Source organism: Mesoplodon mirus (genome assembly GCF_964341445.2).
Source record: "Mesoplodon mirus genome assembly, chromosome: 12".
Classification (NCBI taxonomy): domain Eukaryota; kingdom Metazoa; phylum Chordata; class Mammalia; order Artiodactyla; family Ziphiidae; genus Mesoplodon; species Mesoplodon mirus.
Window position 1 is genome coordinate 86,046,463 of NC_138988.1, and position 27,213 is coordinate 86,073,675.

A 27,213-nucleotide genomic window follows, 5' to 3' on the forward strand; every position below is an offset into this window, starting at 1 on the left:
TTCTGTCTGGATGATCTGTCCATTGGTGTAAGTGAGGTGTTAAAGTCCCCCACTATTATTGTGTTACTGTCGATTTCCTCTTTATAGCTGTTAGTATCTGCCTTATGTATTGAGGTCCTCCTATTTTGGGTGCATATATATTTATAATTGTTATATCTTCTTGGATTGATCCCTTGATCATTATGTAGTGTCCTTCCTTGTCTCTTGTAACATTCTTTATTTTAAAGTCTATTTTATCTGATATGAGTATTGCTACGCCAGCTTTCTTTTGATTTCCATTTGCATGGAATATCTTTTTCCATCCCCTCACTTTCAGTCTGTATGTGTCCCTAGGTCTGAAGTGGGTCTCTTGTAGACAGCATATATATGGGTCTTGTTTTTGTATCCATTCAGCAAGCCTGTGTCTTTTGGTTGTAGCATTTAATCCATTCACGTTTAAGGTAATTATCGATGTTTATGTTCCTATTACTATTTTCCTAATTGTTTTGTGTTTGTTTTAGTAGGTCCTTTTATTCTCTTGTGTTTCCCACTTAGAGAAGTTCCTTTAGCATTTGTTGTAAAGCTGGTTTGGTGGTGCTGAATGCTCTTAGCTTTTGCTTGTCTGTAAAGCTTTTGATTTCTCTATCAAATCTGAATGAGATCCTGGCTGGGTAGAGTAATCTTGGTTGTAGTTTCTTCCCTTTCATCACTTTAAGTATATCATGCCACTCCCTTCTGACTTGTAGAGTTTCTGCTGAGAAGTCAGCTGTTAACCTTATGGGAGTTCCCTTGTATGTTATTTGTCATTTTTCCCTGGCTGCTTTCAATAATTTTTCTTTGTCTTTAATTTTTGCCAGTTTGATTACTATGTGTCTCAGCGTGTTTCTCCTTGGGTTTATCCTGTATGGGACTCTCTGCACTTCCTGGACTTGGGTGGCTATTTCCTTTCCCATGTTAGGGACGTTTTCGACTATAGTCTCTTCAAATATTTTCTCTGGTCCTTTCTCTCTCTTTCTCCTTCTGGGACCCGTATAACACGAATGTTGTTGCATTTAGTGTTGTCCCAGAGGTCTCTTAGGCTTTCTTCATTTCTTTTTATTCTTTTTTCTTTATTCTCTTCCACAGGAGTGAATTCCACCATTCTGTCTTCCAGGTCACTTATCCGTTCTTCTGCTCAGTTATTCTGTTATTGATTCTTTCTAGTGTAGTTTTCATTTCAGTTATTGTATTGTTCATCTCTGTTTGTTTGTTTTTTAATTCTTCTAGGTCTTTGTTAAACATTTCTTGCATCTTCTTGATCTTTGCCTCCATTCATTTTCCAAGGTCCTGGATCATCTTCACTATCATTATTCTGAATTCTTTTTCTGGAAGGTTGCCTTTCTCCACTTCATTTAGTTGTGTTTCTGGAGTTTTATCTTGTTCCTTCATCTGGTACATAGCCCTCTGCCTTTTCATCTTGTCTGTCTTTCTGTGAATGTGGTTTTTGTTCCACAGGCTTCAGGATTGGAGTTCTTCTTGCTTCTGCTGTCTGGCTTGTGGTGGATGAGGCTATCTAAGAGGCTTGTGCAAGCCTCCTCCTGATGGGAGGGACTGGTGGTGGGTAGAACTGGCTGTTGCTCTGGTGGGCAGAGCTCAGTGAAACTTTAATCTTCTTGTCTGCTGTTGGGTGGGGCTGGGTTGCCTCCCTGTTGGTTTTTTGGCCTGAGGCGACCCAACACTGGAGCCTACCCGGGCTCTTTGGTGGGGCTAATGGCAGACTCTGGGGGGGCTCACGTCAAGGAGTCCTTCCCAGAACTTCTGCTGCCAGTGTCCTTGTCCTCACAGTGAGCCACAGACGCCCCCCACCTCTGTAGGAGACCTTCCAACACCAGCAGGTAGGTCTGGTTCAGTCTCCCCTGGGGTCACTGCTCCTTTCCCTGGGTCCCAGTGTGCACACTACTTTGTGTGTGCCCTCCAAGAGTGGAGTCTCTGTTTCCCCCAGTCCTGTCAGAGTCCTGCAATCAAATCCCACTAGCCTTCAAAGTCTGATTCTCTAGGAATTCTTCCTCCCATTGCCAGACCCCCAGGTTCGGAAACCTGATGTGTGGCTCAGAACCTTCACTCCATTGGGTGGACTTCTGTGATATAAGTGTTCTCCAGTTTGTGAGTCACCCACCCAGCAGTTATGGGCTTTGATTTTATTGTGAGTACACCCCTCCTACCATCTCACTGTGGCTTCTCCTTTGTCTTTGGATGTCGGGTATCTTTTTTGGTGAGTTCCAGTATCTTCCTGTCGGTGACTGTTCAGCAGTTACTTGTGATTCTGATGTTCTCACAAGAGGGAGTGAGAGCACGTCCTTCTCCTCCGCCATCTTGTTTCCAGGAATTGTCCAATGACTTACTTTCATTTTCTTTGTATCCAAATATCTATCATGGCACTAGGTAGATAATGTTCAGATACTTTGCATCCTCTCATACAGAGATTTCCTTCTGGGAAAATTATCCAAACTCTTGACAGAGAAGAGAGCCATTAAGAAGGTATTTAAAGATACTGGATCAGCAGGAGTCATCTTTAAGACTCACTTGAAAGGTTTTCCCACCTGGGAGTGGAGTGATGGGAGTAGGGGTGAAAGAACCAAAGGTGATTTACTTGAGTCACTGACTGTCCAACCAGAGAACTTAGTAAAGCAAATACAAAGAAGCTAGAATTAACTTGAGATAAATTATGCAATTTATAGATTAATTTAGCCCCTCCCACAGAGATTCTGATTTAAATGGTCTGCAGGAGGACTCTGCATTGATACTTTCTAAAAGCTCCCCTAGGGATTATATCAGAACTACCAAGTAGGCCCTTGTCTCTACGTTTCCTGCTGCTTATATTTTGGTCATTTTATTCTTTGGGTAGGGCTTCTCTGAAGGACAATCTGGAAAAGGAAAAGACTATTAAGGAATTAATATTATTTTTTATTAATACCCCAACTCTTTCAAAAAAAAGATTAGAATTTACATTGTATGTCACTCTGGTAAATTTTAACAACTGTTGGCTGAAACTAAGGGCTTCAATGAATTGTTTTTCTTTTTTAATCCCTGCTGATTTCATTTTCTCCTGCAATCATTTCCTGCTTTCCTCATTAGCATAGCTAATTGACGGTTATTTGTACAAGAAACATCAGTGGTGTCTAATTTGAAGCATTGCTATTTAACCCTGATGCATGCATTAAACTTTGAGTTAGAGTATCTGCATCTTTTTACAAACTCAGAATGATATTCTTAGCTGGAAATATAAACAGTGCTTTTCTTAATATCATCACCCAGCAGTTATTAAACATTCAAACATGGGAGACACCTCACAGACTATATAGTAGACCTTAGGATTCAAAGAGATTTCCTTGGTTTGATGCTACACCAACTCCAGAGGGCAAAGAAAGTCGACTAGAAGAAATCAGACAATGTTTATCATAAGAAAATGCTGGAAATATAGTTAATGCTTTTTTAAAAATATACCTTTTATTGTTTCTTTGGTAATCACATGAATAATACAGATCATTAAATAATAAAGATCAGAAAATTCAAATGAAATATGTTCTCCCATAATTTCACCACCCAGAGATATCCAAGAATAATAAGATATTAGTGTATATCCTTCCAGTCTTTTTTTATATGCACAAAAATTGGATTATACTGCTCTATAACTTGCTTGTTTCACTTACTATTATGAACACCTCTCCATGTCATTAAATTTTCTTCAGTGACATCATTGTAAGGGTGGGATTGCCATAATGTATTTAACTAATGTCCTTTTTTTGGACTTTTAAATTATCTCTAGGTTTTCAATATCATAGGGCTGTGAGAGCTAAATATTTGCACACTCTCATAATTATTTCTCTAAGATAAAATTCTAAATGCAGAAGTTCTGGATTGAACAATACATAGCATTTTAAGTCTTCAAAACATTGTTAAAAAGACCTCCTCCATCTTAATTTTACTGATTTATTCTGCCATTAGCAATGGAAAAGTGTACTCCCCCCCACATTAACAATAAAAGCAAAAATCTTTAAATGGGATTAATTTTTAAGTAGTAGTTAAGAGTTATTTTATCGTGAATGTTTCAGGTAGTTTAGGATTTATTAAGAGGTGGGCTATGTGTTAAAGTCTGTCATACTCAAATGGCTGATCAGAATATCTATGCTCTCTCCCTGCGCATTAACACATAGTTTCTGTCACAGTGTCTTGCAAACACTGGCTGATATTTCTATATTGCACCAATAATACCACTTAATGTATTATATTTCACTAAATTATGGAAGGAGGCTTTGATAGCCTATAAAAAAGAGCAAAGCCAAAGCTACTGACGAGTTGCCACGGGGATAGGGCAGGATGGGGGCATTGGCTGCTTCTTCTAGCTGCTAGGGAATGCAGTTGAACCTGGACCCAAACAGGCTATCCATATCAACCAGGCCCGGAGAACAATGCCTGGCTGGAGGACCGAGCAGAGCCCAGAAGGCCAGCCAACCTGTGCCTTTGGATTGGAGAATTTAACCCATTTACATGTAAGCTGTGTGGCTGACAAGGTCTTGGTGCTCCAGCTGGGTGTCAGGCCTGAGCCTGTGAGGTGGGAGAGCCGAGTTCAGGACACCGCACCACCAGAGACCTCCCTGCCCCATGTAGTATCAATCGGCGAGCGCTCTCCCAGAGATCTCCATCTCAACATTAAGACCCAGCTCCACTCAACAACTAGCAAGCTCAAGTGCTGGACACTCCATGCCAAACAATTAGCAAGACAGGAACGCAACCCCACCCATTAAAATCATACTAAGTTCACAGACACCCCAAAACACACCACCGGATGTGGTCCTGCCCACCAGAAAGACAAGATCCAGCCTCACCCACCAGAACACAGGCACCAGTCCCTTCCACCAGGAAGTCTACACAACTCACTGAACCTACCTTAGCCACTGGGGGCAGACACCAAAAACAACAGGAACTACGAACCTGAAGCCTGTGAAAAGGAGACCCCAAACACAGTAAGTTAAGCAAAATGAGAACACAGAGAAATAGGCAGCAGATGAAGGAGCAAAGTAAAAACCCACCAGACCAAACAAATGAAAAGGAAATAGGCAGTCTACCTAAAAAAGAATTCAGAGTAATGATGGTAAAGATGATCCAAAATCTTGCAAATAGAATGGAGAAAATACAAGAAACTTTTAACAAGGACCTAGAAGAACTAAAGAGCAAACAAACAATGGTGAATAACACAATAAATGAAATTAAAAATTCTCTAGAAGGAATCAATAGCAGAATAACTGAGGCAGAAGAACGGATAAGTGACCTGGAAGATAAAATAGTGGAAATAACTACCACAGAGCAGAATAAAGAAAAAAGAGTGAAAATAATTGAGGGCAGTGTCAGAGACCTCTGGGACAACATTAAACACACCAACATTCGAATTATAGGGGTCCCAGAAGAAGAAGAGAAAAAGAAAGGGACTGAGAAAATATTTGAAGAGATTATAGTTGAAAACTTCCCTAATATGGGAAAGGAAATAGTTAATCAAGTCCAGGAAACACAGAGAGTCCCATACAGGATAAATCCAAGGAGAAACATGCCAAGACACATATTAATCAAACTATGAAAAATAAAATACAAAGTAAAAAATATTAAAAGCAGCAAGGGAAGAACAACAAATAACATACAAGGGAATCCCCATAAGGTTAACAGCTGATCTTTCAGCAGAAAGTCTGCAACCCAGAAGGGAGTGGCAGGACATATTTAAAGTGTTGAAAGGGAAAAACCTACAAGCAAGATTACTCTACCCAGCAAGGATCTCATTCAGATTTGATGGAGAAATTAAAGCCTTTACAGACAAGCAAAAGCTAAGAGAATTCAGCACCACCAAAGCAATTTTACGACAAATGCTAAAGGAACTTCTCTAGGCAGGAAACACAAGAGAAGGAAAAAAACCTGCAATAACAAACCAAAAACAATTAAGAAAATGGTAATAGGGGCATACATATCAATAATTACCTTAAATGTAAATGGATTAAATGCTCCAACCAAAAGACATAGACTGGCTGAATGGATACACGACCAAGACCCATATATATGCTATCTACACGAGACCCACTTCAGACCTAGGGACACATACAGACTGAAAGTGAGGGGATGGAAAAAGATATTCCATGCAAATGGAAATCAAAAGAAAGCTGGAGTAGCCATTCTCATATCAGACAAAATAGACTTTAAAATAAAGACTATTACAAGAAACAAAGAAGGACAATACATAATAGTCAAGGGAACAATCCAAGAAGAAGATTTAACAATTGTAAATATCTATGCACTCAACTTAGGAGCACCTCAATACATAAGGCAAATGCTAACAGCCATAAAAGGGGAAATCGACAGTAACACAATCAGAGTAGGGGACTTTAACACCCCACTTTCACCAATGGAAAGTTTTCATACAAACTGAAAATAAATAAGGAAACAGAAGCTATAAATGACACATTAAACAACATGGACTTAATTGATATTTATAGGACATTACATCCATAAACAACAGAATACAGTTTCTTCTCAAGTTCTCATGGACCATTCTCAAGGATAGGTCATATCTTGGGTCACAAATCAAGCCTTGGTAAATTTAAGAAAATTGAAATCGTATGAAGTATCTTTTCCAATCACGATGCTATGAGACTAGATATCAATTATATGAAGAAAACTGTAAAAAATACAAACACATGGAGGCTAAACAATACACTACTAAATAACCAAGAGATCACTGAAGAAATCAAAGAGGAAATCAAAAAATACCTAGAAATAAATGACAACGAAGGCATGACGACCCAAAACCTACAAGTTGCAGGAAAAGCAGTTCTAAGATGGAAGTTTATAGCAGTACAATCCTACCTCAAGAAATAAGAAACATCTCAAATAAACAACCTAACCTTACACCCAAAGCAATTAGAGAAAGAAGAACAAAAATATCCAAAGTTAGCAGAAGGAAAGAAATCATAAAAATCAGATGAGAAATAAATGAAAAAGACATGAAGGAAACAATAACAAAGATCAATGAAACTAAAAGATGTTTCTTTGAGAAGCTAAACAAAATTGATAAACCATTAGCAAGACTCATCAAGAAAAAAAAGGGAGAAGACTCAAATCAATAGAATTGGAAATGTAAAAGGAGAAGTTACAACAGACACTGCAGAAATACAAAGCATCCTAAGAGACTACTACAAGCAACTCTATGCCAATAAAATGGACAACCTGGAAGAAAAGGACACATTTTTAGAAAGGTATAACCTTCCAAGACTGAACCAGGAAGAAATAGAAAATATAAACAGATGAATCACAAGCACTGAAATTGAGACTGTGATTAAAAATCTTTCAGCAAACAAAAGCCCAGGACCAGATGGATTCACAGGTGAATTCTATCAAACATTTAGAGAAGAGCTGACACCTACCCTTCTCAAATTCTTCCAAAATATAGCAGAGGGAGGAACACTCCCAAACTCATTCTACGAGGCCACCATCGCCCTGATACCAAAACCAGACAAAGATGTCACAAAAAAAGAAAACTACAGGCCAATATCACTGATGAACATAGATGCAAAAATCCTCAACAAAAGACTAGCAAACAGAATCCAGCAGCACATTAAAAGGATCATACATTATGATCAAGTGGGGTTTATCCCAGGAATGCAAGGATTCTTCAATAGACGTAAATCAATCAATGTGGTACACCATATTCACAAACTGAAGGATAAAAACCATATGACAAGCTCAATAGATGCAGAAAAAGCTTTCAACAAAATTCAACACCCATTTATGATAAAAAAAAAACAAACCCTCTAGAATGTAGGCATAGAGGGAACTTAACATAATAAAGCCCATATATTGCAAACCCACAACCAACATCGTTCTCAGTGGTGAAAAACTGAAACCATTTCCACTAAGATCAGGAAGAAGACAAGGTTGCCCACACTCATCACTATTATTCCACATAGTTTTGGAAGTTTTAGCCACAGCAGTCAGAGTAGAAAAAGAAATAAAAGGAATTCAAATCCGAAAAGAAGTAAAACTGTCACTGTTTTCAGATGACATGATACTATACATAGAGAATCCTAAAGATGCTACCAGAAAACTGCTAGAGCTAATCAATGAATTTGGTAAAGTGGCAGGATACAAAATTAATGCACAGAAATCTCTTGCATTCCTATACACTAATGATGAAAACTCTGAAACAAAATAATGAAACACTCCCATTTACCATTGCAACAAAATGAATAAAATACCTAGGAATAAACCTACCTAAGGAGACAAAAGACCTGTATGCAGAAAACTATAAGACACTGATGAAGGAAATTAAAGATGATACAAACAGATGGAGAGAGATACCATGTTCTTGGATTAGAAGAATCAACACTGTGAAAATGACTATACTACCCAAAGCAATCTACAGATTCAATGCAATCCCTATCAAACTACCAATGGCATTTTTCACAGAACTAGAACAAAAAATTTCACAATTTATATGGAAACACAAATGACCCCGAATAGCCAAAGCAATCTTGAGAAAGAAAAACGGAGCTGGAGGAATCAGGCTCCCTGACTTCAGATTATACTACAAAGCTACAGTAATCAAGACACTATGGGGCTTCCCTGGTGGCACAGTGGTTGAGAGCCCGCCTACCGATGCAGGGGACACGGGTTCGTGCCCTGGTCTGAGAAGATCCCACATGCTGCGGAGCAGCTGGGCCCGTGAGCCATGGCCGCTGAGCCTGCGCGTCCGGAGCCTGTGCTCTGCAACGGGAGAAGCCACAACAGTGAGAGGTCCTCATACTGTAAAGGAAAAAAAAAAGACACTATGGTACTGGCACAGAAACAGAAATATAGATCAATGGAACAGGATAGAAAGCCCAGAGATAAACCCATACACATATGGTCACCTTATCTTTGATAAAGGAGGCAAGAGTATACAGTGGAGAAAAGACAGCCTCTTCAATAAGTGGTGCTGGGAAAACTGGACAGCTACATGGAAAAGAATGAAATTAGAACACTCCCTAACACCATACACAAAAATAAACTCAACATGGATTAAAGACCTAAATGTAAGGCCAAACACTTTAAAACTCTTAGAGGAAAACCTAGGCAGAACACTCTGACATAAATCACAGCAAGACCCTTTTTGACCCACCTCCTAGAGAAATGGAAATAAAAACCCAAATAAACAAATGACACCTAATGACATTTAAAAGCTTTTGCACAGTAAAGGAAACTCTAAACAAGATGAAAAGACAACCCTCAGAATGGGAGAAAATATTTGCAAACAAAGCAACTGACAAAGGATTAATCCAAAACAAAAAACCCAATACAGAAATGGGCAGAAGACCTAAATAGACATTTCTCCAAAGCAGATATACAGATTGCCAAAGAACACATGAAAGGATGCTCAACATCACTAGCCATTAGAGAAATGCAAATCAAAATTACAATGAGGTATCACCTCACACCGGTCAGAATGGCCATCATCAAAAAATCTACAAACAGTAAATGCTGGAGAGGGTGTGGAGAAAAGGGAACCCTCTTACACTACTGGTGGGAATGTAAACTGATACAGCCACTATGGAGAACAGTATGGAGGTTCCTTTAAAAACTACAAATAGAACTACCATATGACCCAGCAATCCCACTACTGAGCATATACCCTGAGAAAACCATAATTCAAAAATAGTCATGTTCATTGCAGCTCTATTTACAATAGCCAGGACATGGAAGCAACCTCCATGTCCCTAGACAGATGAGTGGATAAAGAAGATGTTGCACATATATACAATGGAATATTACTCAGCCATAAAAAGAAACGAAATTGAGTTATTTGTAGTGAGGTGGGTGGACCTAGAGTCTGTCATACAGAGTGAAGTAAGTCAGAAAGAGAAAAAGAAATACCATATGCTAACACATATATTTGGAATCTAAAAAAAAGAAAAAAAAAAAAAAGAGGTTCTGAAGAACCTCAGGGCAGGACAGGAATAAAGACGCAGATGTAGAGAATGGACTTGAGGACACGGGGAGGGGGAGTGTAAGCTGGGACAAAGTGAGAGAGTGGCATTGAGATATATACACTACCAAATGTAAAAGAGATAGCTAGTGAGAAGCAGCTGCATAGCACAGGGAGATCAGCTCTGTGCTTTGTGACCACCTAGAGGGGTGTGATAGGGCGGGTGGGAGGGAGACGCAAGAGGGAGGGGATATGGGGATATACGTATACGTATAGCTGATTCACTTTGTTATACAGCAGAAACTAACACAACACTGTAAAGTAATTATACTCCAATAAAGATGTTAAAAAAAAAAAGCATTTGCCAACATTAATTCTATTCTGTATCATTAGTCTTTGTTGTTTCTCAATTCTCTAAAGACAGAAGGTGGACACATCAGGATGTGATGTTAAGCCCTTCTCACGAGTGGTCTGTGTTCATAGAGCTTTTTAAAATGGCCAATTTATTCCTAGCTTGTCCATAAGGAAAATTTGGCCTATTTAAAGCCCTTAGGACTCTAGGAACCCACCTTCATTTAAGAAGTCAATTTGGTTCAATTTTCTAAATGTTTGTTGCCTGCCCAGTGAATGCCAGGCACTGAGCAAGATTGTGCAGGGCAGTCTGGGACACTGGCTAGCAGCAGGTAATCGGTACCAAACTGAAAATAGACGACCTGAGGTTTGTGGCCCAGAAGCTAGGGTCTCAAGGAGGAGTAACCAGTAGAAGCAGATATAGCATGTATGACTTACTCATTGGTGAAATCTCTGCAAAAACATTAATTCTTTTAACTTAGTAGCATATTAATCATTATTTTTTGTCTACAGACAGCACGTAATATAAGTGAAGTTTCCAATATTAAAGCACAAGATCCAAGTTGATTACATAAAATGATAAACCTTTCTGTAATGAGACAGTGGTCATTGAAACTCTTCTTCTTTATGGGATGACTTAGAACTCATTTTCAGCTCTGATGCTTGCTGCCAGGCATTTCTCTACTCAACACTGCATATGTCATGCTCTGTGTTCTATCTAGGGCTCCCTTCCAGGGTAACATTCTTTTTACTTTCTTCCAACAAAGGTCTGCCTTGGTATCTGCCTCAGAGCTCACCCAAAAGAAACTTGGCAATGGAGGTAAGTCCCATCTTTTCATCCGAACTGCGACTTTTCCATGGTGGTTTTTCTCAGTTATCTATTGCCAGGTAACAAATCACTCCAAAACTTAGAGAAGCAATCATTTAATTGCTTATAATTCTGCTATTTGGCCTTGGGCCCAGCAAAAGACGCTTACTGCTGCTCCTGGTGGCATCACCCTGATTGGGCCTGAAAGGTCCAACAAATGGCCTCCCTCACATGGCTGGTAGTTGGAACTGTCAGCCAGGAGCTCAGCTGGGACTGCCTACAGATAAGCCCTCCATTCTCCTCCACGTGGCTCACTTGGGCTTCTCCTAGCATGGTACCTGGGCTCAAAGAGGGAGTGTCCCAAGAGACAAATACAGCAGCTGCAGATCCTTTAAGGCCCAGCTTTATAAGTTATGTAGCATCATTATTGCCATATTCTATTTGTCAAAACAGGGTGAGAGGCCCACCCAGACTCTGCTTTTCAAAGGGAGGCATTATAAAAAAATTTACACCTGCCTTTAATCCTCTTTAATCTTTCTGACTTTGAAAAAATGCCTGTTCCTTTAAAAATAAATTCCTGCGTTTGTCTTGTGGATTCTCTTCCTTTCTCAATATGTGTATATTTTTGACATTCATTTTTAAGTCCCCTTCAGATAGCCTATTATCACTGCTGGTGAGTTTCCTTGTTGCTTTATAACTTTTTCCTGTGAGCTCACCTTGATGGGAGTCCCATGCAAGCCCCCTATTTTGTGGAGGCAGTCTTTTACAGTGGATAAATTTCCAGCCCAACGAGGAAGCATTTTTCTTATACTTGTACACAGAAAGGACAACCCCTTTCTGGCTCCTGGGTTTTTGGTGTTAGGTGTTAGGATAAGAGGGAGGGCTTCCCACATCAGCTCAGTCCATTATCTTAGTCTGAAGTTCTTGTGATGATCTAGTCCCAATGGCAACAAAATCTCTCTTTTACAACCTGGCCTCTGCCAGTGGTTTGCAGTTCCTTTTCAGATTTAAAATCACACCTCAGAACGGTAGCAATTAATTTTAAAAGTTAACAGTGATTTCTTCTCTAGGATGAGAAAACCAGTAACACTCTTCAGTTAAATAAATAATGATGTAGCCAGTGTCTGGGGTATAAGTGGCAAACATTTTTCCCAGTTTACCATTTATTTTTTGACTTTCCTCATGGACATGTTTGACACACAGATTTTTTTATGTTATTAAGAATTGGAGTTGTCAAATTTTTCTTTTATGTCTTTGGTTTGGTGAGAAAGGAAGGTTTTAATCATTCTAATTATTTTTATCAATGTCTTTACTATTGGATCACCTTCCCGTTTACCGACTGTGCATAATTTTGCAATTTTATTACTTCTTCTAAGTAATATGGTTATTTCTAGTACATGATATATGGCTATTAGCATAACTGATGCCCTCTTGGGCCTGTACAGTTCCTTCCATCCTTTCGCTGACTCTACCCAGGACTGTACTGTGCGATAAATCACTTCTCTATCATCAAGAGCTTTGTAGTTAATAGATATTGTTTAATAATCATTAGGACCAGGTGCCCGCTATGCTCAGCTAGTCCCTAAACAATGATGAAGGCCTTTGCTGTTGTATTCCTGGCACCTGCAAGACTATTTACCCATTCATAAATCTGGACTTTAGGAATGCACTTCCTGTTTCCAAGCGGCATACCCCCATACCTTAGGTTAACTGTAAAGTTGTCCCAGTGATTCATCAAGAGAGTCAGCAATGGCTTCAGAGACCTTAATTGCTCCATACTTACTATAGTCACATAGTAGCCCCTATGGCTGATTTAGTCAGGATTCATTTTGTTGAAAGAAACAACCGCAGTCAAACTAGCTTATGTAAAAAAGGTTTATTGTAGGATATATAAGACTATCACAGGGATGGAGCACAAGCAAGACCCATGTGTTTCATGGATATTGGAAGGTCTTCAGGCCCTTTCTGCCCTTTCTCCTCTGATTTGCTTAGTTCTTGTCTGCTCTTGGCAACCTCTCTTGCATAATCTCTCTCCCCCTCCTCCTCCTCCCCTCTCTCTCCCCCCACCCACCCCAAGTCTGTGAGCACAGCTGCTTCTCTTCTGAATGCATATGACCCTCCTGCCCCCAAATGGTGGTCACAGCATCCATGTCTCTGTGACCTTCTCTTTCAGGAAGTGGAAAATTTTGTAAAGGACAGATAGTAAATATTTTAGACTTTCTGGACCCATAGATCTCTGTTGCAAGCATGGACAGTCATAGATAATATGTAAACTAGTGGGTGTTGCCAGATTGGGCTGATGGGCAATGGTTTGCCAACCCCTGAACTAATTCTTCTTTACTTTTCCAAATTATTTGGAGAGAGAGAACCTGATGGGTTCCCTGTGGGTCAGATGTTCACTCCTGATTCAGTCATTTAGGGAAGAAAGTCTAGATTTGCCCTTCTGGGATTATGGGCTGGGGAGACAGATCTTTCTAGAAGAGGAGCTCAACTTTGTTATCTGTGAATTGGGGTAGAGAGAGTTTGCATGTGTCACTTCCAGACTTCAGTATGATTATGGATGAGGAAAATTTCCTAAATGCTGGGGCATCCTGGGTCCACATTCAACTCCATAGGAAAAATAAGCAGTTCCTATTCTAAAATGCCTGGATCCCCATGATAGTGGCCCAGAGCTTCCAGCTGTACAGCATAAGGAATGAAGTCTCTGTTGCAGGGATACAGGGGTTTCTTTTACTTTTTATTTTTGACTGAGTTGTTGTCACGTGTCACACCTTCTGATGTAACCTAAAAACAAACCATTAGATGTTCTACTTTAATAAAATAGCTGTGCCCTGCTCCATCCTATGTCATCCTTAAGCCAGTGTTGGGATGGAATGAGCTGAGGCTCGGGAATGGAGTGTGAGCATCTGGTGGTGGTAAAAAAGGAGCACTTTTACATATTGATACATCCACAGGTCCTTTTTGTACACTGCTTCACTTTTTAAAAAAATTCTTATTCAATTTTTATAGTAACCCTAATTGGAAGATAATCAGTACCCCTAATTTTCAGGTGAGGAAACTCCTCTGTGGATTTAGATCCAGCAGTTAGGTGGGATGGCTGGGGGTTGGGGGAAACCACCGACGTTGCTTTCCTCCTCGCCCCTCCTTCCCACTTGTAGGACAAGCGTAGTGCATTTCACATCTCTGCCCCCAAGCTCTACATATGTCCCTGCTCCCTATGGCCCCTCATTTCTTTACACCCTCTGTATTCTGGACTCCGCACCACACTCACCTCATCCCATGACGGCCGCCTTGTCAGCAAGAAGAGCCAACACAGTGGTTCCATCAGAGAAGGATTGGCCACACTGCATTCCCAGAGCCCAGGACCTGGACTGTGCTGAGAGCAGGTGGCAGGGCTGATAGGCACACAGAGCTGTCCCGATGCCCAGTTTACTCTGGACACCTTGCATATGTGGAGGAAAAGCCAAGTCACTTCTTCCAGACTCCACAGACTAGCTAGCAGTGGCCCCTGTGCCAACAAAAAGTCAGGAGCCATGGCGCCCGGGATGCTCCACCAACATGGTACTGCCGTTCCTGCTTTCTTTCCTGCTCACTCATGGCTGTGGGTCTGAAAAGTCAGGAGGAGAAACTACCTACACTGTGCTTTTTAATTTTTTTTAAGAGACCATATACATTCGCAGCCTTTTCTCCAGGTCTTTCTCCACTTATGAAACAATCTAGGCTGAACAGCTTTGGCACCTCACCCCGCCCTCCCCCACCCCACCCCCCGACCCGACCACCACCACCAAGCTGTCTGGACTTGATCACAAAAAGGGATGAGGCTGAGCCTTGGGGGCTGGAGGTGGGGAAGAAATCAAAGGCTAGCTCCTCTGATTGCCGCCTGCATGCCTTAGATGGCCCAGCCACTTCCTTGACTTTTCCTGGGGAGGGAGTTGGAAGCTAATAATGCCCCTTCCCTGCAGGTAATTGGCATTAAAGCTACAATCAGTGCTTTTACCAGATTGGCTGCTCTGGGCTCCTGGGGCTCCTGATTGCAATGAAATAACCCCTTTGCTGGAGTGGGACCTTGCTCCCTCCACCTCTCCCCAGTGTGGTCTTGCTGCAGAGGGAATACTGGAGGATCCAGCATTATTAGGTAATGCCAGGCAAGAAGGGGCTTTTTTTTCTGGAAGAAGACAGGATGCCCTATTCGCGTCAGCACAGTGGGGCAAACCTTGGGACTTACACAGCCACACACTTTCCCATCACTCACAAGGCTTCCTCTCCTGCCTCCCAGAGCTCCGGGCTGGAAGTCAGGAGATGGGCTCTTCCCCTTGGTGAGGTAGCTTAGCGCTAAGGAGTAAGCGATTTTGGCGATACACTGGATCACGAACTATGTGACCTTGGCTAAGTTACTCAACTTCTTTAAACCTTGAATTCCTTATTTGTAAATGGGGATGGTAATGCTATCTACTTCACAGGCTCTGAGGTTTAAATCAGGGGTAATGTGTGTAAAATGCCTGGCATGTCGCCAAACTCAATTAATGTTTACAATTTTTATTATCATCTTCTCCATCTTTCAGGAGGAATTTCAGAAGGCCCCTAACTGTTTTCTTTCTCAGTTTCTTCACCTACAAATTGTGAATATCTGTGCATTTGGAAACATTTAACAAATGCCAGAAACTTTTGAGTACCAAGACCATCATATTGGCATATAGCATAGAGCGTAACAAGAAAACAGAGGCAGGGAGGCCAGTGGGAAGAGGAAGTTATTGTGGATAAGAGAGGGGGGAAAAAAGATGAAATGGAAAGAAATGAAGCAGCAAACTCAAGCTAAAGGGATTAATGCCCCTCAATCAACCCCAGCAACTTTGAAAGGTTCCCAAGAGGCTTAAGCTGTCTGGGGCAGCTCCAGGTTGGGTGGCTCTGGTAATGACAGACCAGGTGTGGTTTCCAAGGAGAGAGGAGACTCATAGGCTATAGTGTTTGGCACACAGCAGATACTCCGTAAATATTTGTTAATGGTTAACGAAGAGATCACAGCCCAGTTTTTCAAGGTGGAAAAGAGAGATGGCAGTGACACCAGGGAGAAGCTGAGAGAGAATTTCTGGATGTTTCCAGAACCCAATTTATGCAATCTCTGCTACTGGAAGATGAGTTTGCTCTCCTAGAGGGGCTGCAGGGGCAGCCCCTCCCCCCAAAGAGCATCATCCGTCAGGCCAGCAAGTTCCAAGAGGCTGAATGAGAAGAGCAGGTTCCTCTAGTCTCCCAGCCCTCCCGGGAAAAAGAATAGAATGCTACAGTGTTTGCAGGGGAGGGAAACCCCGTTTGCAGGGACTGGGTTTACAGTCTCAGGAGGTTTTAGAGGCTCTCTGAGGCTAACCCAATGAGTATTTATGACCTATAAATATGTTCTGTTAAATAGGCTCAACTACTTTAAGTACTTTAAATTCATTTTGTTGAAAACTGTCACTGATTGGGTTCACCAGAAAGCCATCTCCGGGATGGAGGTTGGTGTGTAGGAGGGTCATTGGGAAGTGTTCTTGGGATCAAAGGAAGGAAGGCACCAGGATGGGCAGAGGCAGAAGCTGAGCTGTGACGCTGTCTCGATGGAGGCAGGGTTCTGAAGATGGGGTTGCTTTTTCACAGCTGTTGTGAGCTGGGGTGAGGGGCTGGGCCTTCATCAGCCACCGGATGAGCCACCAGGGAAGGGGTGTGACCTTGGGCAGGTTGGCTCTCTTCAGTAGAGGAAGGTCCCCCAAGGAGCAGACAGCCGAAGTGATAAATCTGTTATTCCTAAAATAAGGAGATCCGGGTGGTGCCTCCCAGGCCCCACCGCAATGGGGGAGCATAAATCAATAGAAAACAGTAGGGTAGGAAGAAAAAACCTCCTCCCGTCACCTCCTTTTCCCCTGCCATACAGAGCAGTTACCATGAGAAACTATGTCATTCATTAACTTACTTGTTTATTTTCTGTCCCCTCTTTTAGATTGTTAGCTCCATGAGTCGAAGCTCCATGAGCCAAAAAATGGGAACTCTGTTTTACCAGACAAGCACCCAGACCATCTCCTATTGCGTGATAAGTACTCAACAAATATTGAACAAATTAACGAGATGAGAAGCCATAGCTGGTGGCAAGAAGCCGGTCACGTATTGCAAATGTTCTCAGGAGCCAGGGAAGGAGAGGAGAGAATATACTATGAAGCCAAATTCCATGGAACCAATGACCTGGGCAATCAATGAGACAGATCGGGTTGTGGAAATGCTCCGTCTGATGCTGTAATTGGGGATGGACAGTCCTTCCAGTCTCCGGGTGTTTTGCATGGTTCTTCATCCAAACTGGGCCTCCCTGGGAAAGGGAGTGAGACGGTAAGGTACATTTCATTCTTCCTTCTTAATCCACGATGAATCTTGTCGTACTTAGTAACACTGGCCCCAGCCTTGTTGTGTACCCTCAAGGGGGCCGCCTACGTGCTAGTGGTCACTCAGCCCTGCTCCCCATAGCCTGAACACTTGGAATTTCAAAAGCAAGATGCCGGCATGAAATTTGAAAGAAATGCACATGGCACATGGGGTTCTTGCTGCTTTGCTTGTGTTTCGGTCACGGTCACTGTTGGCTCCTTGGGCATCATTGCTGGTAACGGGAGGTGCCAGCAGTCTTGGCTCTACTGCCATCATCTTGCTCACCTCGGGGTCTTGCTTTCTTTGACTTTCAGGATTGTTTGGAGGGCTGACTTCAGGCCAGTATTCAATTAAATAAAACTGGATTTAGTGGAGTGGAAGTTTCTTCCTCTTGCCCTTTCCAGGAAGAATCAATCTCATTAACATGTTCATGCTCCCAGGACTTTTTTTTTTTATCTCCTCCTCCCTTTTTCAACTGAACTCATTAATGACACAGAATTTTTTTTTGAAGCTATTCAGTGGTTGGAGTGGCTGGTGAAGCTTGTTCAGGACAAGCTGTCTGCACAGCAGTCCTCCCAGAGTGGGCACTCCTTTGGCAACAAGACTGAATTGACTGCTTTCCTACTTGAACAGGCTCAGTCCCCACGGCCTCTCTGGGCCGGCCCCTTCTCAACCCTAAGATTGCCCTCAGACCCAAGGGCACTAGGGGCACTCGTTTCCAACCCTCTGCTCCCGTCCTGGGGCCTCTGAGGTCCCCAGAACCCACAAATCCAGGCACGCTGAGCCCCTTTCCCACCCACTAGCTCAGCAGGGGGACGAGGAATATGGAGAAGGGTGGGAGGAGGCCAGGGTGCTGGGAACATACGCCAAAGGCCTATTTCCACCCGAACGTTCTGCTCTGTAAGTCTGACCCGACCATCCTGCTCAGGTGTCTGCTAAGGGACCGTCAGCGTGCTCTCATAGGAAGCTACAGAAGCAGACCTTCTCCCAGAGTGCACTCCTCCAGCCAGGAGTCTTAGGGGGCCTCTGTATTAATCATGCCTTTTTATTTCCTGTAAATATGATGCATTGACATCTTGGGGCCTTGCTGACACTGGAGAAACTGCCCCTCCCAGGGTTGGCCAATTCCTAGAGATAGTAAACAGCGTCTGCCATCTGCAGGGAGTGTGCCTTTCGTTTGCAAAGTAACCAATCCAGAACCCACACACTCACCACCTACCTCCCCACTTAGGGCCACTATTCCCCTGACCTAATCACTCCAGGGCCAGGTACCAGCAAACTTGGGATGACCACTGTACTCCAGAACCCGCTGAAATTATTCAAACTAACCAATCCTAAACCTCCTTACCCTGCCTTGCCTGTTCCTTCCCACAGAAACTATAAGCACCTTATTTTATTGCACTTTGCACATGTGGTTTTGGGTTTTTTTTTTTTAACAAATTGAAGGTTTGTGGCACCTCTGCATTGTCAGATGATACATTTTTTAGATTAGCACTTTTTAGCAGTAGAGTATTTTATGTTTTGTTTTTTTTGTGGTATGTGGGCCTCTCAATGTTGTGGCCTCTCCCGTTGCGAAGCACAGGCTCCGGACGCGCAGGCTCAGCAGCCATGGTTCACGGGCCCAGCCGCTCCGCGGCATGTGGGATCTTCCCAGACCAGGGCACGAACCCGTGTCCCCTGCATCGGCAGGCGGACTCTCAACCACTGCGCCACCAGGGAAGCCCCAGTAGAGTATTTTTTAAATTATGGTCTGTACGTTATTTTTCTAGATATAATGCTATTGCACACTTAATAGACTACAGTATAGTTTAAACGTAAGTTTTATGTGCACTGGGAAACCAAAAAATTCATGTGGCTTGCTTTATTGTGACATTTTCTCTCTTTATTGCAGCGCTCTGGAGCAGAATCTACAATCTTCAAGGTGTGCCTGTACCATATAGACTCTTGCCCATGTTCCCCCCCACCCCCCGGCTCCCCAGAGGTGGAAGATGGGGTGTTGGGGATGGGTGAAATGGTGAAAGGCGTCAAAAGGTACAAACTTCCAGTTATAAAATAACTCATGGGAATGTAATGCACGCCATGGTGACAGTTGTTAATAGTACCGTATTGCATATTTGAAAGTTGCTGCACACAGTGGGGTGCTGCTCCAGGACCTGGCTTCAGACCTGTAAGATCCCTTGCGCAGTAAGCCATTGACGTCTGTCACAACAGGTGGAAGACATTACAAGAGGCCTATCTGAGTTGTCTAGTAACGCAAAAACGAACAGCATTTGGGGCCTAGAAGAGCTATATGCACGACATACAAGACCCCCATGGACATCAATAGTGACCAAGGGATCCACTTTGTCGACCATGAAGTTCAGGAATGGGCCGATAAGAATGACACACACCGGCATCTCCCCCCGCCTCACAACCCCACTGCTGCTGGGCGGTGAATGAGCTGCTTCAACAACAACTGAGACGGGAAACCCGCTCCTTCAACGTGTGGACACATCCCAGGAGCGCTCGTCCCAGTGCTAACGCCATGTTAACCCAGAGGCAACTAGTCAATGCCATTCAGGTTCAACTGTTGACCACTGAAGGACCATTGCCAACTGCTGGCCAGGACGATAACTCACTTTTGCCCTCGCCGCAGGCTCTACCCCAAGGGGAACACATTATAACATGGCCCTGGGACTGACAGGTGAGTCTCTGTGGTTTGGGTTTCCTGCCTCATGGGGAAGAGGATTAGAAAGGGACTTAAGAGGTTTCACCTGTCTCCTACCCAGCCCCACCTAAGAGGACTAAGGTAATTAATCCGGGCCCCCTACTGGAGGAGGGCACCATGACACTAACCCTGCAGTCTGTTCTATGGCCTCTCCAGTATTCGGCCCTGGCTGTGGGGACTGAGGGTAGACAGGCCGTGGGGTCCTGCAGGCCAGGACAGAAACCACGGGCAGGGGTGGTGGTATCTCAGAATGCTGTTACTGCTTGTATTTTGCTCAATGGTCATCATCTTCCCTGTATTGTGCCTGTTAAACACCTTACATCTCACCCCTAGTCTGAGCAGAGGGAATCTGTTCACAGACTGGGCGACAACAGTGGCCTCACTGTGAAATGAGTTTGATGGCTGGGCCTACAGGGAGATGCTGTCATGGTCCTCCTCTGGCCCCTCCATGACCCGATAAGCACCTGACTCCATAAGTTTGCCCACCTCTTGGCCCTCTGATACTCTTTAGCTGCTGTTGTCTGTATTACATTTGTGGTAGCTGGTTGCAGTTCGCCTCTGTCCACCTGACCCCTCAGAAGAGGGACAACGAGGAAGAGGGGTGGGCCAGGACTGTAAGGGTCACGCAGGGTGTTTAGGGATGGAGTGTATGGTCAGGTCGCTCAAGATGGCTGTTGCTCCCTGCACATCCCCTGCTCCACCGACACCTGAGTCACCTACGCCCTCCTCACAGGAACGTGCTTTCCCCCTGCCCCTTAGGCCAGAATGGCTTCACCTGCTAGTTTATTAAAAGGAAACATCGGCCCTGGTGAGGGGCTGTGAGGGAGGTGCTCTGGCTGCCGGTTTCCCTGGTAACTAATGAGCCTAACTAACATTGGTCAATTTCCCCTATAAATGGTAGACCACCCCCGCCCCCCCCACCACCACCACTGTAGCAAAGACTGCTGTTGTGTCCTGCTCGCTGGCTGCCTCACACGGTGGGGTGTTGCTCCAGGAACTGGCTTCAGACTTGTAAGATCCCCTGGCCAATAAGCCGTTATGTGTCTGTCGTTGTCTCCCGGGTCTTACTTAGGTCTTGAGGCTGGGCAACTACAAGGCTTGCAGGCCTGCGGGGTGCAGCCCAACAGAGTATTACAGTGGAAGCTAATCACATTGATGTGTACAGTTACTAAAAATATTTTTAAGACAAATTTTGATTTAAAAGTGAATGCTTTAGAGGTGAATGTGCTTTAGAGGTGAACGTGCTTTATCAATTTATTAAATAACATGGTCTAGCGGGATATCTCGTAACTACCGTAATTCTGAGTTGTGATGAGTGTGAAGGATGTCTTGTAATGCCTGCAATGATTGTAAACTGATAGGAAAACATCCCCTGTTGCTAATACAACCGTGGCTTGTTGCATATCCTCAAACTGAAGAAAATGCTAAATTGCAAATGAGGTTAAAGAAAGATGTAATTTTCACGATCCAAGTTCACAGATGCCTTGAATCCTAACCAGCCCGTGGCCTGCAGGTTAAGGACCTTGTTTTAGAGTTTGGAAAATCAGTGGCAGGTGGACAAGCTGGTCTCCTCTTTGGACTGAGTCTGGCTTCAGCTCAGGGGCACTCTCCAGGAGCCCAGCAGTTCAGGCCAGCAAATCATATCTTTGTTAGCAAATGGTTCCCCCTGCCCTCTGGCCTGGAGTGGGGGAAAAAGCCATGCTTTTCCTTTGCAATCTTGGGCAATGAGGGTGCCATCAAGGTATCTGGGATGGGATAGAGCAAGCTCGGCAACCTTTTGCAAAATCAGTTTCCGCTCTATAGAACTGGAAGGGCATGGTGCTTCTGACCCCTTATCTCCGTCAAGAGTTGAGTCTTGTGAGTCCTAAATCTCTACAGTTATCACAAAGTTTGATTTTTGTCATTACTGGGCATGCCTCATGGTCACTTTACACTCATGAATCACTGGTATTGGACATGATTATTTCTTTTTTTTTAATTAATTTTTTAGAGTATAGTTGCTTTACAATGTTGTGTTAATTTCAGGTGACAGCAAAGTGAATCAGTTATACGTATACCTATATCCACCCTTGTTAAAATTCCCTTCCCATTTAGGTCACCACAGAGCATTGAGTAGAGTTCCCTGTGCTATACAGTAGGTTCTCATTAGTTATCTATTTTATACATAGTAGTGTGTATATATGTCAATCCCAAACTCCCAGCTCATCCCATCCCCCCCTTCCCCCTTTGGTAAGCATAAGTTTATTGTCTACATCTGTGACTGTATTTCTGCTTTGCAAATAACTTTATCTGTATCATTTATCTAGATTCCACATATAAGTGATATATGATATTTGTTTTTCTCTTTCTGACTTAACTTCATTCACTCTATGACAGTCTCTAGGTCCATCCACATCTCTGCAAAGGGCACTATTTTGTTCCTTTTTATGGCTGAGTAATATTCCATTGTATATATGTACCACATCTTTATCCATTCCTCTGTCAGTGGACATTTAGGTTGCTTCCATGTCTTGGCTATTGTAAATAGTGCTGCAATGAACACTGGGGTGCATGTAATCTTTGTGAATTATGGTTTTCTTCAGATATATGCCCAGGAGTGGGATTGCTGGATCATAAGGTAGCTCTGTTTTTAGTTTTTTAAGGAACCTCCATACTGTTCTCCATAGTGGCTGCACCAACTTACATTCCCACCAACAGTGTAGGAGGGTTCCCTTTTCTCCACACCCTCTCCAGCATTTATTGTTTGCTCATTTTTTGATGATGGCCATTCTGACCTGTGTGAGGTGATACCTCACTATAGTTTTGATTTGTGTTTCTCTAATAATTTGTGATGTTTAGCATGTTTTCATGTGTCTGTTGGCCATCTGCATGTTTTCTTTGGAGAAATGTCTATTTAGATCTTCCACCCAGTTTTTGATTGGGTTGTTTGTTTCTTTGATATTGAACTGCATGGGCTGTTGGTATATTTTGGAGATTAATCCCTTGTCAGTTGCTTCATTTACAAATATTTTTTCCCATTCTGAGGGTTGTCTTTTCATTTTGTTTATGGTTTCCTTTGCTGTGCAAAAGCTTTTAAGTTTAATTAGTGGATACGATTATTTCTGATGTCCATGGATCATCCTACTGATGCTGAAGAGAGTGGGAAGCAAGAGATAAGGGGGACGTCATCACCAAGATGCGAATTGTAGCCTTGGAAGGGAATAAGGTTACCTGGTGGTGTGATCAAAGTGAGAAGGTGGTCCATGAGGAGCCAGCCTCAAAATAATTTGATTACTGAGAGAACAGGTTTCCAGGACTGGCCAGGCCACAATGTGAATGTGCCACCAAAGGGTCAGATGTCCCCTTGAACTCTTTTGATCTCATAAGTAGGAAACAGCCTGCCTTTACTCTCCCCTCTGAGGACCTGAGAGAAGACAGTGACCTCTTGACCCCTTGGATGGATCTAGGAACATCCCTAACATGAGCTGCCCCCTGTACCAACACCTCCCACTCTGCAGGCCTGGTTCCAGGGCTCCCTCCTCCATGGTTACTGCCATGCGTAAGGACCCTGTTCTACGGAAGAATCCATGTACAGCACACCTCTGAACTCTCTTCAGGGATTCAGTGTCTAGGAGGTCAATGCACATCTTCCCAGCAGTGGTTTTTCTGCATCCAGCCAGGCTCCTCTGATCATGTGGAAGGAGTGTCTGCCACCTTGACAATATTCGTCTTTGAGATAATTCCTTCACACCTTAAGAAACAGGTTAAATGTATGCTTTTATTGTGAAAAAAGACTTCCTGATCACAGTATGGCAAGGAGGTGCAGAGTTGTGCCTAATCCCAAAGTACTGGGTTGGGTATAGATGCATGAAACAGGCCCACAATGTAAACGGTGCGTACAGTGTGACAGCCTTATTCTGAGTTAAATCTAATGCAAGCTGTAATTAGAAAGTATGGATGTATCACACTAGTTCTATTCATATTTGCCACCACTGAATAACAGCATGGATATTACCCTTGGAGGGATACCTAGTGTGAGAAGTCTCTAACGGGGGAGAGCATCTAATTCATAAGAAATTTTTCCTTCACCAAGGAAGCTACAAATTCAAGGTGTGATTATGGAACAAGGTAAAAATCTGACCTTAGACCAAGAAATCTTTGAGATGCAGTGTGTGGGTCTCACGTGCTTTGTCCTACATTTTGAACCTTGGCAGTTTGGGGGATGGTGGCCAACAGTGATCAACATTCCAAACCCCAGGCAGACGGCCCTGGCTCGGGGCAGGTGCTGAGTGATCCAAAGAAGCCAAATTCATTGCTCTGCCATGTCTAGATGTGAGACCAACATCACATAGATCTTAATATACGTTAATTATGTTACCAGCAGATGAAATTGATGGCCCATGTTAGTGAATCAAGCTTCTCCTGTGCTCAGCTTTGTGTCACATGAGGTGTGTGTGTGAGCTATAGTTGCAGGGGGCTGGGAGGCTCCAGTAAAACAACTCGCTGAGTAGTTTGCACAGCCCCAGGCCTGTACTGTGAAGGAGGAGAGGTGAGGGCCAGGCTGCTTCAAAGCATAGTTTTTTTTTTTTTCCTGCGGTACGCGGGCCTCTCACTGTTGTGGCCTCTTCTGTTGCAGAGCACAGGCTCTGGACGCGCAGGCTCAGCGGCCATGGCTCACGGGCCTAGCTGCTCCACGGCATGTGGGATCTTCCCGGACCGGGGCATGAACCCGTGTCCCCTGTATCAGCAGGCGGACTCTCAACCACTGCGCCACCAGGGAATCCACAAAGCATGGATTTTTAAATTTTATTTATTAAAAAAAAATTTTTTATAAATAGTTTTTTTTTTTTTTAATTTTTATTACAGTTGCCTTATAATGTTGTGTTTCAGGTGTACAGCAAAGTGAATCAGTTATACATATACATATATCCACTGTTTTTTAGATTCTTTTCCCATATAGGCCATTACAGTGTATTGAGTAGAATTCCCTGTACTATACAGTAGGTCCTTATTAGTTATCTATTTTATATATAGTAGTGTGTATATGTCAGTCCCAGTCTCCCAGTTTATCCCTTCCTCCCCCTTAGTCCCTGGTAACCATAAGTCTGTTTTCTACATCTGTAAATCTATTTCTGTTTTGTAGATAAGTTAATCTGTACCCCTTTTTTAGATTCCACATATAAGCAATATCATATGATATTTGTCTTTCTTTGTCTGACTTACTTCACTTAGTATGGTGATCTCTAGGTCCATCCATGTTGCTGCAAATGGCATTATTTCATTCTTTTTTTTTATGGCTGAGTAACATTCCATTGTGTATATGTACCATATCTTCTTTATCTATTCCTCTGTCAATGGACATTTAGGTTGCTTCGATGTCTTGGCTATTGTAAATAGTGCTGCGATGAACACTGGGGTGCATGTATCTTTTTGAATTATGGTTTTCTCCAGATATATGCCCAGGAGTGGGATTGCTGGATCATATGGTAGCTCTATTCTTAGTTTTTTAAGGAACCTCCATACTGTTCTCCACAGTGGCTACACCAATTTACATTCCCACCAACAGTGTAGGAGGGTTCCCTTTTCTCCACACCCTCTCCAGCATTTATTGCTTGTAGATTTTTTTGATGATGGCCATTCTGACTGGTGCAAGGTGATACCTCACTATAGTTTTGATTTGCATTTCTCTAATAATTAGTGACGTTGAGCATCTTTTCATGTGTCTGTTGGCCATCTGTATGTCTTCTTTGGAGAAATGTCTGTTTAGATCTTCTGCCCATTTTTTGATTGGGTTGTTTGGTTTTTTGATATTCAGCTGCATGGGCTGTTGGTATATTTTGGATATTAATCCCTTGTCAGTTGCTTCATCTGCAAATATTTTTTCCCATTCTGTGGGTTGTCTTTTCATTTTGTTTATGGTTTCCTTTGCTGTGCAAAAGCTTGTAAGTTTCAATAGGCCCAATTTGTTTGTTTTCATTACTCTAGGAGAGGTGGACCATAAAAGATCTTGCTGCAATTTATGTCGGAGAGTGTTCTGCCGATGTTTTTCTCTGAGAGTTTTATAATATCCAGCATTACATTTAGGTTTTTAATCCATTTTGAGCTTATTTTTGTGTATGATGTTAAGGAGTGTTCTGATTTCATTTTTTTCATGTAGCTGTCCAGTTTTCCTAGCACCACTTATTGAAGAGACTATAGCAGGAACTTTAAAGTTCTACTTTGTCCAGTCAAAACTCAGGAGAGACAAAACGAAAAATCAAAATGCAAGAGAAAAAATATACTCTCTTCATCCTTCCATTTTCCTTCATCTTCCCTACTCTGTCTTCCTACTCTGGTCTTCAGCAATTTGGCCAAGGGGTTGGGTTCTGGGCTAAATGAGAGTTGGGAATGCAGGTTCCTAGTTGACTGCATACCTTAGGAAGAGCAGGACCCCAAACACAGCAGTGACAACCCTTGAGGGTCTGAAACCTCTATTTCCTTAGCACCTTATAGAGTGGACATGAGGGTCAGCCTCAATCTAGAGCCTTCTACCAAGACCTCCTACTGGGCTCCTTCAACAACCTATAGAAGGTGTTGGTTAATGTTCTTGCTCTGAAGAAAAAAAGAGGAACAGGCAGAGAATGAACTCCAAATGGTTTCTACAGCAGGGCCACACTTGGGCAGTGCTTTTAATCTAGCAAGTAAAAAATGCTAAATCTTTTCATGGCCATCTCAATTTAGGATTTGCACACTAGGGGTTGAGGACAGGTGCAACATTTTTGAAAAACCAGGGCTGCACTTCCTCCTTAGATTTTCTGTTGTAATTTTTCCATATATTTTCTTTCACAAAAAAGAAATGAGTCATTGTTTTCACTTCAAATTTGCAAAATTTCCTCTGGGAATATTATTTTGCAAATGGAGAGTGTTAAAGTGGATCGTGAACAGAAGCTGGATCACATGGGGAAACAAGCCAGCATGGGGCAGGATCAAAGGCATGAGAACATCTTTTCTACCACAGGTGGAGCTCCCCATCGTAAATAACCAGGTGTT

General features: G+C 42.8%; 1 protein-coding gene across 9 annotated transcripts in view; it reads left to right on the forward strand.

Annotated features, from left to right (window-relative positions):
- Positions 1-27,213, forward strand: part of SLC17A1 (solute carrier family 17 member 1) — a 228,744-nt gene that overhangs the window by 199,851 nt on the left and 1,680 nt on the right. For 8 of the 9 annotated variants that reach the window (XR_014295460.1, XR_014295461.1, XR_014295462.1 and 5 more), the window contains 2 exons: positions 17,086-17,465; positions 19,390-20,181. The gene's annotated coding sequence lies outside the window, so the exon portion shown is untranslated. Of the gene's footprint in view, positions 1-17,085; positions 17,471-19,389; positions 20,182-27,213 lie in introns of all 9 variants that reach the window. The other variant, XR_014295463.1, reaches the window with a different exon arrangement.